Genomic DNA, 4691 nt, shown 5'->3' on the forward strand with positions numbered 1-4691 from the left:
GCCTGGCTTCCCCGGGGTCACCGGAGGCGCCCCTGCCCCCGGGACGCAGCTCAGGCTCAGGCCGCCTTCCTACAGATACTCGCACATGTACGTTACACTTATACTCACATCAGTGCCAGCGGGGGAGTGTCCGCATGCACACCCCCTGGAGCACCGCCCCCGAAGCGCACCCCCCAAGCACCACCCCCCGAAGCACCCCCTGAAGCGCACCCCCTGGAGCGATGCCTCTAGTTGCTCCCCTGCTCCCGGCGCCATGGCCTCTGCACTTTCCCAGGGATCTACCTGACACTGACTCACCAGCGTGATCGCTGTGGATTCACCATGTTCCTGCCTCTCCCACGCGGGTGGCACCCCCTGTGCAGGTGGATTGCACCTGGCTGCCCCGCACCCACCGGGAGCAGAGAGCGGGGGATCGGACAGCCCGGCAGGTGGGCAGCGGGTGGGGCTGTGTCCACAGGAGTGGGCATGGCCATGGGCTCCTGGAGGCCGAGCCTCAGTGCTTGGCTCCGTCCCACCCACGGCAGCAGCAGCGGTCCCGGTCCGGTCCCGGGCGTCAGGCATCTGCTAAGTCACTTAAGTCGCTCCGGGGGCAGGAAGGGACTGTCCGCGAGGCCCCGCCACCGCCTCCAGGGCCTCCTCCCTGGGGCCTGCAGTCAGGGCTCCAGCCCCTGCGCCTTTCCGGGTTGGCGTTGATGGTTGATTGTGGCCTGTGACCTGTTTTGCCTCTTAAACCAAATGAAGAAATTTTTTTAAAGAAAGCCTTAAAATACACATTCTCTGCTACCCCCTGGGTAACCTGAGCTTTTCCCGCGGAGCAGCCGAGGCTGGGCTGTGTTCTGGGGGACGGGGAACTCAGGGGGCGGGGTCAGCTGAGACTTGACGGTCTCATTTAACACACTGATTTTCTTTAATTGATTTTTTTAGAGAGGAAGGGAGAGAGAGAGAGAAACATCAATGCTGAGAGAGAATCATGGATCGGCTGCCTCCCGCCCGGCCCCCACTGGGGATCAAGCCCGCAACCTGAGCCTGTGCCCTTGACCAGAATCAAACCCGGGACCCTCAGTCTGCAGGCTGACGCTCTATCCGCTGAACCAAACTGGCCAGGGCCATAGTGATTTTTTAAATTAAATTTGTTGAGGTAACAGGTGCGCACCATTATAATTTGGCATCTGTGAGCGCCATAGCGAGGTCTCCACCCAGTCTGGTCTCCTTCGCCCAGTTCCCCCCACACCCCTCTCCTGGGCAGCAGTCCCTAGTTCTCTGTATCTGCGAGTTTGTTTCCGTTTCGTTCCCTTCATTTTTAGATTCCACATGTGAGAGAAATCACATGGGGTCTGTCTGTCTGTCTGAATGATGTCACTTAGTATAATCGCTTCGGGTGCATCCATCCATGTTGTCACAAAGGGTAAGACTTCACTCGTTTTATTGCTGAGTAATACTCCATTGTATATATGCATCACAGCTTTTTGTTAATTTCTTTATATTGATTTTAGAGAGAGAGACGTGGATTTGTTGTTCCACTTATTTATGCACTGATTGGTTGACTCTTTATGGGCCTGACCGGGGATTGAACCCCAACATTGCTGTATGGGGACGATGCTCTAACCAGGAGCCGCCGGCCAGGCCAGCCCCCAGCTGCTTCACCAGCTCCCACGACGGGCACGTGGGCAGCTTCCGTGTCTTGGCTGCTGCAGGTCCCGCTGCAGTGGGCACGGGTGCGTGTGTCTTTGAACTGATGCTTCCATATCCTTTGGGTAAACACCCAGAAGAGGGGTGGCCGGGTCATGTGGTCGCTCTGCTTTTAAATTTTTGAGGAAACGTCGTGCTGTTTTCCACGGTGGCTGCACCAGTTTACACCCACCAGCGCGGGCAGGCGCTGTGCCCCACGCCCGGCCGGGCTTGTTCTTTCTTGTCTTGACGGACGCCTTTCTGACAGGTGGGGGCTGGTCCTGGGGGGTTGGTTTGAATTTCCTCATCAGCGGTGTCGCCCGTCCCTTCATGTGCTTTTGGATGGAGCGTCCCTCGACCTCCCTGTGTGGGTGCTCGGACGTGTGGGAGGTGCTAGAGGAGGGCCTCCTACTGCGTTCGCTGCTCGAGTGTTCTGGCTCCGACGTCGGGCACATACAGAGTGAGTGTTGTTCGTCGATGGCTCGCCCTTTCTCAGGGTAAGATGTCCATCTTTGTCTCTTGTTACCTTTCTTGACCTGACATTGATTCTGTCTGACGTAAGCATGGCGGCACCTCTTCCTTCCGGGCCGCGTGCTGGGTGCCAGCGTCCCCTTCCCCCAGTCTGTCGTCTCTGGAGCTGGGGTGGGTCTAGTTCTGGGTCCATCGGCTGCTCTGAGCCTGGAGACGGGAGCCCCCTGTCCACCTCCAGGACCAGTGCTGGCTGGTGACTTACCTCCTTTTCCGGCAGCCCTGTCGCCGGGTCAGGTGGTGGTTTTTCTGACGTCATTCTCTGTTCTCTCTGCTTCGTGTTTCATGCCTCAGCTCTGGCTGTTGGTCTCCGATAAAGCCGTCCTTGTTCTGTCGGTAGCTCCTTATCTCCATCTGCCCGACAGGTTTGTGCGTCCCCTCCTCCCTTTCTAGGCATTTTTGTCACATTCTCTGGGCTGTTCTCCGTGACTAAATGGAAGCAGCTGTAGTTTTTAAACTGTAAGAGGAATTTGTGGGGTGAATCATAGCGGTAGAAAAAGTAATTCCTAAAAGAAATGGGCTTAGGGACCAAGTTACAGAGGCCAAGGAAGGGCCCTAGAGCCGGGAGCGAGGACGCCGATGCGAAGGGGCCTGGGGCGGGCGGGGAGGCCGGGCGGCTCGGAGGGAGCGCCAGCTGTGGCCGTTTTAATGCCCTTTTCCCTTTCACTTTTATGCTGATTAAGTGCCCAACACCCTGTTCTGTCTGTCTGTCAGTCACCTTCGGCTTAGCAGTCTCCGGTGTTTACCCATGCCGCCATCTTGGTCTCTCTGTGGCCGTTTTAATGCCCTTTTCCCTTTCACTTTTATGCTGATTAAGTGCCCAACACCCTGTTCTGTCTGTCTGTCAGTCACCTTCGGCTTCTGGCAGAAGCCTTGCCGCTCGCCCTGGAGCCTGTTTCCCCTGCGTCTGGTGATGCTTCTCTCTGTGCTGAGTGCACCCTCCGCTCCCTCCCGGCTGCTCTCGGCCAGAAACCTGGGACCTAGGGTTTCCTCTGGGGACTGTCTCTCGGTTTTGTCACTAACTTTTGACAGTTTTTACAATGTGTCTTGTTACTTCCTGCCTTGACTATCCTGGGAGCCCCCGACCCCCATACCCACTGACCCAGGTTGCCTTTCTCTTCCGGATGGAGTGGAGAGCTCCCCGCTCCCATGGAGTCTTGTCTGTCTGTCTGTCTGTCTGTCCTCCAGCCCTGACTCTCCCAGGGGGTCGGCTCTGTCCCGTCGCCCTGGGCGGCCTTCTCGTTGGGGACCTCCGTCCAGAGTGTCTGTCTGTCCCTCTTCATAGTGTCCGTCTCTGGGGTCAGGTGCTCACTGTGCACATTGAGCTGTTCTGGTCGCTGAACTGCCCCCGTGTCCGTGTCTTGTTGCTTCGTGGTGGCTGCTGTGGATTCTCTGTGTGACTTTGAACCTGGTCGGGAGACTCTCGTTTCCTGTGTTGCCTGTCGCGTTGTTCGTGGCGTTTCGTGGCTGTACTTCTCGCTGGTGGCAGGTGGTGAGCACCTGTCTCAGTGATGGCGAACCTATGACACGCGTGTCAGAGGTGACACGGGAACTCATTTTTTTGGTTGATTTTTCTTTGTTAAATGGCATTTAAATATATAAAATAAATATTGAAAATATAAGTCTTTGTTTTACTATGGTTGCAGATATAAAAAAATTTCTATATGTGACACGGCACCAGAGTTCGGGCTTTTCGAAATGCGGACACGCCGAGCTCAAAAGGTTCACCATCACTGGCCTGTCTCCAGGGGCTCTGCTGGGTTTTATCAGCCGGTGGGCGATCACAGGCAGTTCTTCTGTTCGCCAGTAGATGGCGCTGTACCCCACCCCACCCACCCGGAAAGCTGGCTCCACTTCCCAGGAGCAGGGGCTCCTGCCTTAGGGCTTGTTTTTCGCTGGTGTGGGCTCCTGAGATGGAAGGGCCCAGCGTGTGTCATGAGGAACCGAGGCAGCTGGTGTGCTGGCCCTGGGGTCCATGCAGGTGGAGCTGTGGGTGCTGCCTGGAGGACCAGGCCATGTGTGTGTGTGTGCGTGTGTGTGCATACATGTGTGTGTGCATGTGCGCGTGTGTGACGGGCTCACCTCTTTCAGCAGTGCTGAGGCAGAAACGGGCCGTCCGTGTGCATGTGTGTGCATGTGTGTGTGTGTTCGTGTGTGTGTGACTGGCTCACCTGTCAGCAGTGCTGAGGCAGAAACGGGCCATCCGTGTACATATGTGTGCATGTGTGTGTGTGCATACATGTGTGTGTGCATGTGCGCGTGTGTGACGGGCTCACCTCTGTCTGCAGTGCTGAGGCAGAAACGGGCCGAGCCGCCGGCCTGCTGCTGGCGGGACGGGTGTGTTCTGGGTCTGCTTGTGGGCCTTGCTGAAGGGCAGACCTTCTCTGTGGTGACCGGGACGGCCCGTCATCGCTCCCCCTGGTGGAAGGGAAGCCGCGGCCTGGCCTCTGCACCCAGGGGTGTGTGGCCGCAGGCGGGTTCCTGGCTGTGCTCCC

The sequence above is a fragment of the Myotis brandtii genome, unplaced genomic scaffold (genome assembly GCF_000412655.1).
Source record: "Myotis brandtii unplaced genomic scaffold, ASM41265v1 scaffold1408, whole genome shotgun sequence".
In the NCBI taxonomy this organism is placed as follows: Eukaryota; Metazoa; Chordata; class Mammalia; order Chiroptera; family Vespertilionidae; genus Myotis; species Myotis brandtii.